A 14,704-nucleotide genomic window follows, 5' to 3' on the forward strand; every position below is an offset into this window, starting at 1 on the left:
ATTGTCTTTGTTTGTCTGTAAATTTATATTTTTACTTTTTCATTTGAATGTTAGAATTCTTTTTTTTTTCAGATGTGTCTACAGGAAGAATATGTACGGATCACCAGTTCCCATTTCATCGCATTGATATTTTTAGAAAGTTTCATTACCTTTAATAGATTATCCAAACTTTTATACCAGTGTACAATGGCAGTTGTTTTTGTAGCACCATTTATAGCATAGTTACACATGTACTGTAGGTATAAAGAGCCATACATAGCAAGACAAATAAGCAGCCTTTTCTGTAAGAATTTTAGAGTTATTGAATTTAATATTTCTCAAAGATTTAAGATATATAACACTGCATCATCTTCATTGAAGGCAGTCATTACACTGTTGTTGTGCTGAAAACAGTACACACTGAATTTTATACCCTGACTCACCCTAATGTATAGCAGAATAGTTGATGGGCATTTATTTGGTTGAAGGAAGTTAAGCTGATTTTGTATTTCATTTTGTAATTTTGTTAATCACAGTATTTACAGTATAGAAAGATATACAATTCAAAAGTTTTTCCATAAAATGCACAAGTTTTACTTTTAATTTTATTTCTTCACTTTCATGTAAATTTTATGGCTGCCACACTCATTTAAATGTTTTTTTGGGGGGTTAAGGAATAATTTTTTACAGTAGTGATTTTCCATTATTCGTTTGCATTTCTTTTATCCTAGAACTTGCTTGAAAATGTTTGTAAGCTCACAAGTGTTCCTATTTGATTTGCATCCAATAATATTAAAAGAAAAGAAAATCACGTACTTTCTTGATACTGTAAAACGGATTTTGAGCGAAGCGAAAAATCTATTTTTGGGTAAGCTAGCCATGTCGTCCTAATGGAAGGTTCCTATTAGTAGCTTCCAAGGGATATTTGAACTACAGCGATCTTCCCAGAGAATTTACCTTTAGGTCTCCAGAATTCTAACTCCTGGTGCGAATATCCTTAAATTTTCTCTTAAGGATATCGCATAATTCAGGGGACGTATGCTTGATACGACACATAGCAATCTTCACCCCGAATAGCGTTTTTGCCTCGAGAGGGAAGAGTGGCAAATTTGGAAGGGGAGCCATTATCAAGGTTTTCCCATACTACTATTGAGTGTCAAGATGGCAGTTATTCCTTGTAGCATTTAGCATGGTGCTACATATATAGTAGTTTTGGGAGGGATCCTGCCAAGGCCTTTTCTATAGAAAAGGAGGGTGGGTCTATCAGGAAGACATGGCTATCTCACCCAAAAATAGATTTTTCGCTTTGTTCAGAATCCGTTTTTGGGGCTCAAGCCATGTCGTCCTGATGGAAGTTTATCAGAGAATTACAAGAAAGTACTGTATCTGTGGATTTTCATAGGTGCCTTAACCTTGGGACAATTTTTCTAAGGTCATCTGGACCATTGAGACAAATGACGTTACCGTTATACTGTACGTCATTACCACTAATCATAGACAATGTTAGTGCTTCCTGCCCCCTGCAGGGAAGAGTCATACTAGACAGTAGAAAAGGGGCCTCAAGGTTGGCATATATTGTATGAACAAACATAAGTATCCACCCGATATACAAACGGTCTCACGGTTTGTATATATTGTCGGAACAATATAAGTGTCAACTATATCCATTGTTTGTAAGCATACAATGATATGAGGTTTATTTAAATAAATAAGTACGAGAACTCTAGCATATTTAATGTGCAAATTGCAGGGCGAAATAGGACGCAATTACATTCTAATAGACATTTATTTCGAATAAATGACTAAATGGAAAACGAGAGTAACGAATGTAACGTATTAAAGGAATTATATGTGCAACATAACAGAAAATACTTTTCCTCCCCGAAAAGGAATAAATGATGAGTGCAACTCTAAAACTGAAAATTTTGATAAATTTTCCCAATATAAATTCTGTAAGTGTTGTATACTATCAACACTGTGTACTATGTACACATGGCACAAGTGTTATCTGTATAATTCCACACCTGAGATTTTGAACAGTCTTAGTGTCACCACGGTGACACTCACTTGAAAGGTATCGCTCTGGAAGTGTCAACACCTTTTCACCCTAATTGATAGTCCCAATCAATTAACTGTTCATCGCAGCACTAAATGACAGGTTTTGATACACTACTTGCTGCCACCACATAATACTTCAGTTCATGGACTTGCTTAGCGTAGTGTTTGTAGAACACTCTGGATGATCTCCATCCAGTATATGAGTGAAGACGCTCAAAGTCCATATACTGAAAAAAGTTCAGTGATGAAGCAATTTTCCTCGGATCATGACCTGCTGGTGTACTGTCAGGATCCGCTCTGTAAATGAACAAGGTGAGCTTCGCCCTCAGTTGTTTTAGGGATAAGTTTGATCCTGAGGTTTCTCCTTTGAAGAGCTGTCCTCCCCTGAAGTCTGAAGTTCTACGAAGATAGACCTTTAGACACTACTGGGCATAGAGAGAATTCTTCCTTCAGAGGGCAGATTCTCCAGGGACCCCATCTCTTAGTGGGTAGCTCGTGCTTTGCGAGAAAAGCTGGATCAGGAGAGAGATTCAGTTCTCCCACTGCTGTGAACTGAATGTGGCCCTAATCTCTTGACAGGGCTACTATTTCACTAACTCTAGCCCCTGAGGCTATAGCGAACAGGAAAGTAACCTTCTGGGTTAGATCCTTGAGAGAACAATCTTCATTGTTCACCGATGAAGCATAATGTAGGACCTTGTCCAAAGACCATGAAATGGGCTTCGGAGGAGCTGCAGGCCTAAGTCTAGCGCATGCCTTCGGGATCTTGTTAAAGATTTTGTTTGTCAGATCCACTTGAAAGGCATATAAAAGAGGTCTAGTCAAGGCTGACTTACACGTATTTATCGTGTTAGCTGCCAGACCTCGACTATGAAGGTGGATAAAGAAGGACAGACAGAAGTCTATTGAAATTTCTTTCGGTCCTTTTGCTTTAACAAAAGCGTCTGGCTCATTTTGTCTAATAGACGGGTAGAAGGTGAAAACGTCGAGGGTAACGGCTCCAGGGCCGGCACAGACGGAAGGAATTCCGACACGACATCGTCATCTTCCAGAGGTGCCTTCCTGTCCTCTGTCTCAATGGCAATCTGGACGCAGGGAGGTGTGAGTCATGATTCGGGCACCACCATTTCCCTACTCGCTTTCGGGAACAGTAAGCTACGCATCCTGACATTAGGTAGGAATGGTCCCGGAGAGTTCTTCTGGAACCCTCTTACCCATCTGCGTAGTTTTTTTACGTGCCGCATCCCTAGACTCCATTGACTTGGGGTCATCAAAACCTTCGGTCACTAAGGTCCGGCAGATATTGCAGACTTGGGGGTCCCAATATTGCAGGGGGCATGAGACCTGCATGCTTCATGACTGTAAAAGTACTTACTCCTAAGATTGGAGAAGACTGCATCGCATTTCATCTGGGGTTCCTCCTGTAAAGAAAGGAAAATTAAATGAGTATACGATTGTTCATCTCACATGATAAACAATTATGCAATTAAACATATTTTAATTATTATAGCTTAGGATAGTAAGCTAGAAAGGGATAGGGAAAGACACATACAGTACTTGTGTATCCCTCCCAGCCAATTGCTGTAACCTCCCCCCAATATTAAAAATAAAGAGTTTCCTTTATCAGAGCAACTCAAAAGAGAAGGGTTCTAACCTCTAGGGATAGAAGTGTACACTGCCACTAACCCTTCTAATTATTTAATATTGTGGGGTAAGTATTAACTGATTACTAATCAGAGTATTGAAGAAATTCTATCCTTTCAATATAGTTTCAGTCTCAGCAAAAGCCTGTATAAGGGTACACAAGATGTGTTAGAAATCAACTACTGTATAATAATACTATAGTCTTCTGTTTGCCGTATGTACTATATTGCAAATATACTGGCTATTGTATAATCATATACTGTAGTTCAGCCGTTGTGTTGCCGACATGGCTAGCACCTGGCGGCCCAGTCCAGAAGGCATGTCGCCGACTGGACTATAAATAGAAAAGACACATACTTGTGGATCCCACTCAGCCAATTGCTGTGACCTTCCCTTCCAATATTAAAACCATAGTTTCCTGATCAGGGAAGTTCAAAGATAAGGGTTCTAACCTTCAAGGATAGAAAGTGTACTACCACTGGCCCTTCTAAATTATTTAATATTGTAGGGTAAATTGTAAACTGATTTCTAATCAGAGTATATACTGTAGTTCAGCCGGCATACTAGCTGATAGAGAGAGAGAAAGCATGGAGTGAAGGACTGCCTTATTACTATGAATGTTTACACTAAATAAGGATGTAAATATATACTTACTGCCTTCCCCAGAAAGAAGGTTCAAATGGAAGGGGAATATGCATCATTCAGGCTTCCATCCAACCACAAGGACCATTGCCGGCTGGTTAGTACCCAGCGGGACTGGTACAGTCGGCATGCCGCCGAATGAGTAAGTACCTGTTGGCGCCGGCCCTGACGGCAGTGGGTTAGTACCCTGGTTACAGGACTGGTGGACGGCAGTCCAAGGGAGGACTGAAGAACCATGGTGACAGAAGGGTCTCCCATCGGCAGCCGTCATGACTGGCACAACCTTACCGGATCCTTGTCCATAATGGAAAGCTGAGTGACTAATAGCTGTTATGTAGGAGCCCGGCCGGTCCCGCAACCCGCCGGCAAGCGGTGAGATTACGGGACGATGGCCATAGCTAAAAGGACAGAGAGGGGCAGGAAAAAGGGTCCTGTATAAAGTGTAGGAGGCGGCGGCAACATTGCCGCCCCCACTACACAAGGGAGAAACTCTGTTTCAGTATCGGCGCCATCCTAGGCGGCAGAAGAATGTCTATTCTTCAGCCTAGGGTCTGCCATGCGCAGGACTAGTCTTCTAAACTGCAGGGAGAAGGTGGCGGCATCATACCACCACCCCAGGTGTGGTTTAGGGAGGCTTAGCCTCCTATGCTATTGGCTATAAGCCGGCAGTGGAGTGACTACTCACCTTGCCACTCTGCCATCGGCAGAAAGACTGAATACTCTGAGATTCTGTCAAAAACCAAAGCCGGACACTCGCCGGCAAAGGTGGGAGACAGAAAAACCCTAGCCTAGTCAAACCGGAGAGAACTACTCTATGGCAAGACCAGAAAGGGTTGCCGCCTGCAGCGGCACTCAGAGGGAAAGAGGGATTAAACTTAACTCTCCACAGGAGACAAGTATCGAGTTATATAATTCTAGGAGATATACTATCTCCCTTAGAATCAATAAAACAATAGACAAGGGTAAACGGGGAAATGTCTGAAAGTATACTACATTGGCTAGGCTAGGTAGCCTAAGCGAGACGAGATCTCGGTTACCTAAATCACCAAAACTCTAACGTATACGATCGACAAAAATAGAGGAAAATTATGCATACCATAAATATCTTTACTAGTATAATTATGCCTAAATAGCTTTCATAATTATTAATGCTATTTCAAAAGGGAAAGTCGTTCTGCTGACTGAATAACACATGCATAATGAACGACAGCGCCCATGGCGCCTCCAGTAATAGGCCAAGCTCCTAAGCACAATAAATTACCCTAATTTCACTGTGAAACAGGAGCTAAAAATATATACACTGTAAAGAATCAATACTCAACTTTTCAGAGGCGAAAGAAGCTGGAGATTGCATAATAATCCTCACAAAATCGATCAAAAACGTTAGATCAACAGGGAACACCACCGAGGAAAATCGCTACAAAAATAGGAATAACCTGCATCTTGAATATGGCGCCATCTTGATACTCGATAGTAGTATGGGAAATAGGGTAACCTTGATAACGGCTCTCCTTCCAAATTTGCCACTCTTCCCCCTCAAGGCGAAAACGCTGTATCATATCAAGCATACGTCACCTGAATAATGCGATATCCTTAAGAGAAAATTTAAGGATAATCGCGCCAGGAGTTAGAATTCTGGAGACCTAAAGGTAAATTCTCTGGGAATATCACTGTAGTTCAAATATCCCATGGAAGCTACTAATAGGAACCTTCCATTAGGACGACATGGCTTGAGCCCAAAAAAGTAATTGAGCTAATATTTTTCCACATTTATATGCTGCTTGCAGAAAAAAATATTGCAGACCATTCAAAACTGATGTAAACTGCTTGTACATTACAAATCTTATCTATCTGAAGTAGGAAACCAATCATGCTTAGGAGGTTTGTACACATTACAAATCTTATCTATCTGAAATAGGAAACCAAACATGCTTAGGAGGTCCTCATTAAGGGATATTTCATTATCATTATGCTGTAGTTCAACAGGAACATCCTTCACAATTTCGTATTCTCAGAGACTTTGACCCCGCAAAATAATTTCCTTAATGAAGAAGTGATACTTGGAAAAATTGGACAACTTGACTGGTGATGGCTGAAATTTAAGCAACTTGAGGCTGAATGGACCCTCACCTTTGGCAATGTTTACATTATGCCACCCGAGGCACAATATAGGTGGTAACTACCTACGAGGTCTGCAAGGAAGTATTCCCTAAATTATCACTTTTGTGGCAAGATTAAATTCCACATTCCTCTGTGAAAGTACTTTTTTACAAGGTCAGAAGTCACTGCTGTCTTCGATATTTCTAATTATATAGTATTCCAAATATAACTCTGACAATAGGTATGATTTTTCAGATTGCAGTGCTGTTCATTCAGTAGGGATGTCTTTTTCTCTAGGTTATTTCCAGACAGTTGGAAAAAAATCTGAACACTTGTTCTTTCAAGATAAATTCTATCTATTTTGGGATATATCTACACATTTGTGGGTAGACATTGATACATGCAAACAATTTCTTTTCCAACATGATATATTTCCCTCATTAGAATGAATGCTTTCTTGTTTACTCTTTTCGGATACTAACTGAGAAGTTTTCTGGAATACATTCTCTTTAACTGAGCAGTTTTCTGGCCTTGGCTTTTATTCTGCCTTGGGAGTATGGATATGAGAAATATTGTGAGTTTTATATTTTGAAGTTTCTTAACAAGCAGTGTTATCCCTTGGTTTCCTATTATAAGACAAGAACTGGGTGCTGCAGTGACAACTGCCTCCATTTCACAAAATATTTGTGACAACTTTGAGTGGTCTGCTTCCTCTGCCAGTAGTGAATAAAATATAAAAAAAAATAAGAAATGCAAGCTAGGAATCATGAGAAGTGCTAGAAAACATTTTTCCTCCTAGTTTTGAGGAAATTAAATAGTGTATTCAATTCCAGGTTTCTGGAATTATATTTGGAACGCAGAAAAGATGCACGATGGTAGTCGTTGCTTGTATGGTTCCAACCGTATCCCAGTGAATACTTCTAGTTAAAAGATATTTTTTTAATATCATTGAGTTTTATATTTATAAATCACAATGTGAGTAACATTTACTGTATCACATATAATTCGCACTAGAAAAAGACTTAATGTCACAGAAGATTATCTGTAGTCAGTAAGTAAATTGATAATGATGTTACTGTATTTCGGTATTTAGAAATATTTTTAAATAAAATATGTATCCGGAGATTAGCATTTCTTTTTATTCATTATTCATACCCTCAAATTATAATTTGTTTCTATGAATCCAAGAATTCACTGAGGTTAGTACTGTACTGTATAAGTACAGTATGTACAGTATTGTATATTATTTATGCTTCTTAAGTAAAAGGGAATTTTGTACCAACTCTAAATGGTTGAACTACATACTTAAGTCCTATTTTTTTTTTTAAATAGAAAGTGACAGTAAGGGGATTATAAAACTACTTTTGAAAAGAAAGTAAGAGTGAAATAGTAGGGAATGTTTTTATGTTGAAGAGGCTGACATAAGTCTTTCTTCAGAGATTATATTTGACAGATCTATTTCAAACGTTGTTACAGGTCTTAAAAGTATTTTATATTATTCATTAATTCTCACGTAGTTTATTTATTTCCTTATTTCCTTTCCTCACTGGGCTATTTTTTCCTGTTGGATTCCTTGTGCTTACAGCATCCTACATTTCTAACTCGGGTTGTAGCTTGGCTAGTAATAAAAATAATAACAAAAGTAATGTAAACCCATTGGCAAAAAGAGTAAAGGTCTTTAATAGTCCTTTTACAGTGATCAAAAATGCTAAGATTGGCGACTAGGATGTGTTGCAATGATCCCATTGCATGCGAGGAAGTTAAAGAAGGATGTGACGTCCACCAAAGGCTACAAAGTATACCTCTATCACAAAGAGATGGTTAGAACATGACATGACTTTTAAAGTAATTACTACTGAAAATACAGAAGTCGTGGGCTCTAAGACAAAAAGAGAAACAAAGATGAGATTCTGAGGTGGATAATGGAAATGTTGCTACTTGAAGGATTGAAAAATGATGAAGATTACAGAGGCGGTAAGAGTGTCACGACTCAGATGGTGTGGGCACGTGTTGTGGATGGAATCTGTTAGAGGGAGAAGATCCAGAGGGAGGCAGAGAATTAGATGGTAAGATAAAGTGAAAGATGATATGGAGAGAATAAGTTTGGTGGAAGAGGATGCCTTTGATAGAAGGCACATCAGACAACCGACCCCTTAATGTAGAGATAGGGGTGGGGAAGAAGATACAGTAGTAGTGGGAAGAAAACCATTACAAATACCCAGTAAAATGTTGGGAAAGACAGCTGATGAATACTTGGACTTGATGAGAATGCAAGCAGGGTGCTCATGATGGAAAAGAAGTGAGGAGAGCACTAGATGAAACGAGAGTAGAAAAAGCATCTGGTATGGATGGTGTGAGAGCTGAAATGTTGAAGGAAGGGGGTGTGACTGTACTTGAATGGTTGGTGAGATTGTTTAATATGTGTTTTGTGTTGTCAATAGTACCAGTAGATTGGGTTTGTGCGTGTATTGTACCCCTATACACGGGTAAGGGAGATGTGTATGAGTGTTGTAATTCAAGGGGTATTATTTTGTTGAGTGTGGTTGGAAAAGTGTAAGGTAGAGTACTGATTAATAGAATTAAGGATAAAACAGAGAATGCGATCTTAGAAGTACAGGGTGGCTTTAGAAGAGGTAGGGGTTGTATGAATCAGATTTTTACAGTTAGGCAGATATGCGAGAAATATTTAGCAAAAGGTAAGGATGTGTGGTTGCATTTATGGATCTGGAGAGAGTGTATGATAAAGTTGATAGGGAAGCGATGTGGAATGTGATAAGATTATATGGAGTTGGTGGAAGGTTGTTGCAAGCAGTGAAAAGTTTCTACAAAGGTAGTAAAGCATGTGTTAGGATAGGGAATGAAGTGAGCGATTGGTTTCCGGTGAGAGTGGGACTGAGACAGGGATGTGTGGTGTCACCGTGGTTGTTTAACTTGTATGTTGATGGAGTGGTGAGAGAGGTGAATGTTCGAATGCTTGGACGAGGATTAAAACTGGTACACGAGAATGACCATGAATGGGAAGTAAATCAGTTATTGTGCGGATGATACTGTACTGGTTGCAGAGGCAGAAGAGAAGCTTGGCCAATTAGTGACAGAATTTGGAAGTGTGTGTGAGAGAAGGAAGTTGAGAGTTAAAGTGCGTAAGAGTAAGGTTATGAGATGTACGAGAAGGGAAGGTGGTGCGAGGTTGAATGTCATGTTGAATGGAGAGTTACTTGAGGAGGTGGATCAGTTTAAGTACTTGGGGCCTGTTGTTGCAGCAAATGGTGGAGTGGAAGCAGATGTATGGCAGAGAGTGAATGAAGGATGCAAAATGTTGGGGGAAAGGGAGTAGTAAAAAATAGAGGGATGGGCATGAATGTAAACAGAGTTCTGTATGAGAAAGTGATTGTACCAACTGTGATGTATGGATCGGAGTTATGGGGAAGGAAAGTGATGAAGAGACAGAAATTGAATGTGTTTGAGATGAAGTGTCTAACGAGTATGGCTGGTGTATCTCGAGTAGATAGGGTTAGGAACGAAGTAGTGAGGGTGAGAACGGGTGTAAGAAATGAGTTAGCAGCTAGAGTGGATATGAATCTGTTGAGGTGGTTTGGCCATGTTGAGAGAATGGAAAAGGGCTGTCTGCTAAAGAAGGTGATGAATGCAAGAGTTGATGGGAGAAGTACAAGAGGAAGGCAAAGGTTTGGGTGGATGGATGGAGTGAAGGAAGCTCTGGGTGATAGGAGGATAGATGTGAGAGAGGCAAGAGAGCGTGCTAGAAATAGGAATGAATGGCGAGCGATTGTGACGCAGTTCTGGTAGGCCCTGCTGCTTCCTCCGGTGCCTTGGATGACCGCGGAGGTAGCAGCATTATGAAGCTTCCTCTGTAGTGGATAATGTGGGAGGGTGGGCTGTGCCATCCTAGCAGTACCAGCCGAACTCTGTTGAGTCCCTTGTCAGGCTGGGAGGAACATAGAGAGGAGACGTCCCCTTTTTTGTTTCATTTGTTTGATATTGGCTACCCACCAAAATTGGGGGAAGTGCCTTGGTATATGTATGTATGTATTTTAGTTGATGTTAAATTGTTAAATGAAGTATGGGAACTCGTTACCAAATTATTGCTCTTACATTTCCTACTTATAATTACCTGTATGTCCGTGTTCTTTCACTAGCCTGCGAAATTTCTCCTATCACTATCTGTCCAACGCTACCATGTGATTTACACTGCAGTATACCAACAGCCTTATCTTTCATCGTACATTCTAATAGTAATCTATATTCTCTTTTTATCTTTTAGGATTTTTTACTTAACTTAAATATAACAATAAAATTTAGAGGCAAGATCGATTTTTCTATCTTTCATCGGTGAAAATGTTCCTTAAATTTTCTTACAGAAAAAACATGAAATCTTTTGTTAATATATTCCTGTCCCTATGCTGTATTAATTACATTACCAACTTGCATCACAATAAATATTAAATGCAATGCATAACATTCTTGTTGAAAACAAACAAGGAAACAAAACAGATGCGTCTTCTACCTTCTGGCACAAGAATAAAAACCAGTTTGCTTGGTGCACCAACCAGACTTGTCCTTTTACGAGATATCACTGAATAGAAAGAATTTTGCATGGTGCTTATAAGCCTGATATTCAACCTCCTGCAATGCAAGATTACCCAAATGAAGGTCACAGTAACGAAAAGTGCATTGACTCTTTTTGTTATACAATGGGTACAATAACATAAACATACCTTCGAGGGTAACCCAGCTCAGAAACAGGTATAAGTTATATTCCACATTCATGTTAGTGAAGTAAAGTTGCTTCTCCATATTAATTCATATAATAATGCATTGGTCACTATACTCATTTTTTTTTCAATGAGGCGTATTTGCACTGACTCGCAGCGGTGTCCTTTTAGCTCAGTAAAGTATCCTGCTATCTGATTGGTTAGAATTATCTTGTCCAACCAATCAGCGATCAGGAAACTTTTCCGAGCTAAAAGGGCACCCCCGCGAGTCGGTGCAAATCTACCCCACTAAAAGAATTGAATATAGAAGATGGCTAACTATCTCCGTTGGTCCAGATCAGACATAAAGGATAGAATTTGAGACAAGAGGCAGCACTGTAGTCTGGAAGTATAATCGGGGGAGGGGGAGTTAGAAACTTAGAAGTCTAATAAGAGGTTGCCTAAGGACCAAAGACACATCACAAACACACTTCAGTAAATCACAACTAACCACCAAGGGTGAATGCTCCACTCCTCCAAACCATGGGACTGAGAAAGAAGGCTGTCTCATCTCAACTTCCTCTTTATTATCAAAGGGAAAAAATAAGATTTTCCATAATTCTGACTATTCAGATCTTCCCACATTGTACCATCTTGTACGTACTACTATTGTTATTATTAATAGAAGTTAAGCTACAACCCACGTTGGAAAAGCAAGATGCTATAAGCCCAAGGGCTCCAACAGGGATGAAATAGCCCAGTACGGAAAGGAAATGAATACATTACAAAAGAAGTAATTTAATAAAAATAAAATATTTTAAAAACAGTTACAACATTAAATTAGCTATTCCATATATAAACTATAAAAACTTGACAAAACAAGAAGATAAATAAGATAGAACAACGTGCCCGACTGTACCATAGAGCAAGAGAACTCTAATCCAGGTATGCAGTTAAATCTAGCAGTCTTGCCTTCTCCATCAAGGTTCAATATTACATAGTATTCTAAAAGTTTTATCCCAGCTGTGCCCAGATTGTGGAATAAATACCTCTCTATTGTTTACATATACCTGTAGCAGATCTATTTTAGTGTTGTTACCTGTTGCAAGATATTTTATATTTTTCAATTACTTCTCATATGTAGTTAATTAGGCTATTTTCCTTCCTGGAGCCCTAGGGCTTGTAGCAATTTGCTTTTCCAACTGACAATATTGTAGCTTAGCTAATAATAATAATAATAATAATAATAATAATAATAATAATAATAATAATAATAATAATAATAATAATAATAATAATAATAGATTTATATTATTATTATTATCATTAAATGCTAAGCTACAACCCTAGTTGGAAAAGCAGGATGCTATAAGCCCAGGGGCCCCAACAGGGAAAATTAACCTTTTAAATACTTAGTAGAAGGCTTAAAATCAGCCAATACTCAAGTAGCCTACTAAATAGCAAAACTGTAACTCTTTCAGTGCTAGCAACTTGATTAGTCAAACCAATACGATAATCCATAATAGGAGAAAACTTCCTCGAAATCTTTCCAACAACTCGAATCATCTATTACACCATCTAAAAATATAGTCACTTGCTCCAAGAAATTTCGTTATGCCTGTCTCTAATAACTATTCACAAAAAAACGACAACAACAACAACAACTATCAGGAAATCTTTATAACCACTCAAATGACCAGTTCAAACAATCTTCTAGGAGAAGGACAATCCAAAATCAAACCATTGTTCTCTAATCTTGGGTAGTGCCATAGCCTCTGTACCATGGCCTTCCACTCTCTTGGGTTAGAGTTCTCTTGCTTGATGGTACACTCGGGCGCACAATCAAATTTCTCGTCCTCCTGTTTTGTTAAGGTTTTCATACTTTATTAAGGAAATATTTATTTTAAAGTTATTGTCCTTGAAATATTCTATTTTTTCTTGTTTCCTTTCCTCACTGAGCTATTTTCCCTGTTGGAGCCCCTGGGCTTATAGCATCCTGCTTTTCCAACTAGGGTTGTAGCTTAGCAAATAATAATAATAATAATAATAATAATAATAATAATAATAATAATAATAATCGAAAGCAAAACCTACAAAGTAGACGGAGAAGGATTGGTCACTCGCATTCCATTTCTTTTATGAAATTGAAATTCTGTAATTTGGGTCTAAACTGAAATGGTTCTATTCTGTCAAAGTAATTAAACCACAGCTGTCAATTCACCACCCTGATTTCGATTATAACATATAAATTCAAATGTCAGTAGGAGGACACTCCAAAATCAAACCATTGTTCTCTGGTCTTGGATAGTGCCGTAGCGTTTGTGCTATTGTCTTCCACTGTCTTGAATTAGAGTTCTCTTGCTTGAAGGTACAATCGGCCACATTATTCTATATATTTCCTTTCCTTAGTGGACTATTTTTCCTGTTAAAGCCCTTGGGCTTATAGCAACCTATTTTTTATCCAACTAGGGTTGTAGCTTAAGAAGTAATAATAATAATAATAATGATAATAATAATAATAATAACAATAATAATAATGAGCCAGGAAGCAACCAGGAACCCTACACTATAAATACCACCCAGTCGAAAGAGTGTGAAAGAGAAAAAATAATAATAATCATAATAATGGTAATGATAATGATAACAATAATAAAAAAAAAAATAATAATAATAATAATAATAATAATAATAATAATAATAATAATAATAATAATAATAATAATAATAATAATAATTATATGGTCTTCATAACTACTGGCTTCTGATTGACACATAAAATCTAATGACCGTCATTCTGTTTACATTAAAAAACAATGTTACTGCGAACATTTCTCTTCATAAGTGTTGTTATTTTTATTAATACTACGATATCAATTATTCAAAACATAGTTTTGTAAATTGTGATAATAACCGTGATTCTGGAAATATCTAAATTACCGTTGTTAAGTTTCTCCGTAGATACGTAAGAAGAGCTCATCACATCACATTAATTAAATATAACGTGAGGTCATATCACTTGTAACCTATTACAATTTAAATTATTATCAAGACGTTAAATTAAATCCTTTTCAGGCAGCATTTACATCCTCGTGAAAAAAAATCAAATATATAAAAAATATATTTAGATTTGTCACGGCTTACACACTGCAAGTATCCAAAAATATGTTTATTATAAAGCAAGACAATGTCAATTACCCTCTTTCTCTCTCTCTCTCTCTCTCTCTCTCTCTCTCTCTCTCTCTCTCTCTCTCTCTCTCTCTCTCTCTCTCTCTCTCTCCTACTACAATATATCTAAAATGGATTGAATATCGACTGAACTACATGTGCAGTAAATATATCAAAACTAGAGGCAGCTTATTTCTTGACACTGACCTTGACCTTTGACCTAAACATGAATTAATTGGCGGGGATTTTCATACACTCAAATATAAACCAAGTTTGAAGTCTCAGTGACAACGATGTCCAAACTTATGGATGATTACATGAATTGGACATTTTGCTTGACCGTGACCTTGACCTTCCAAAATTTAATCATTTCCAGCTTTTTACATCAGTTAATCCCGGCAAGTTTC

General features: G+C 37.9%; 1 protein-coding gene across 1 annotated transcript in view; it reads left to right on the forward strand.

The window, feature by feature from the left end:
* LOC137630511 (uncharacterized) overlaps positions 1 to 7,541 on the forward strand; it is a 46,422-nt gene extending 38,881 nt beyond the window's left edge. The window contains exon 6 of the mRNA XM_068362020.1: positions 73 to 7,541. The gene's annotated coding sequence lies outside the window, so the exon portion shown is untranslated. The remainder of the gene's footprint in view (positions 1 to 72) is intronic.
* Positions 7,542 to 14,704: the final 7,163 nt, after the last annotated feature.

This window comes from Palaemon carinicauda, chromosome 38 (genome assembly GCF_036898095.1).
Source record: "Palaemon carinicauda isolate YSFRI2023 chromosome 38, ASM3689809v2, whole genome shotgun sequence".
Lineage (NCBI taxonomy): Eukaryota > Metazoa > Arthropoda > Malacostraca > Decapoda > Palaemonidae > Palaemon > Palaemon carinicauda.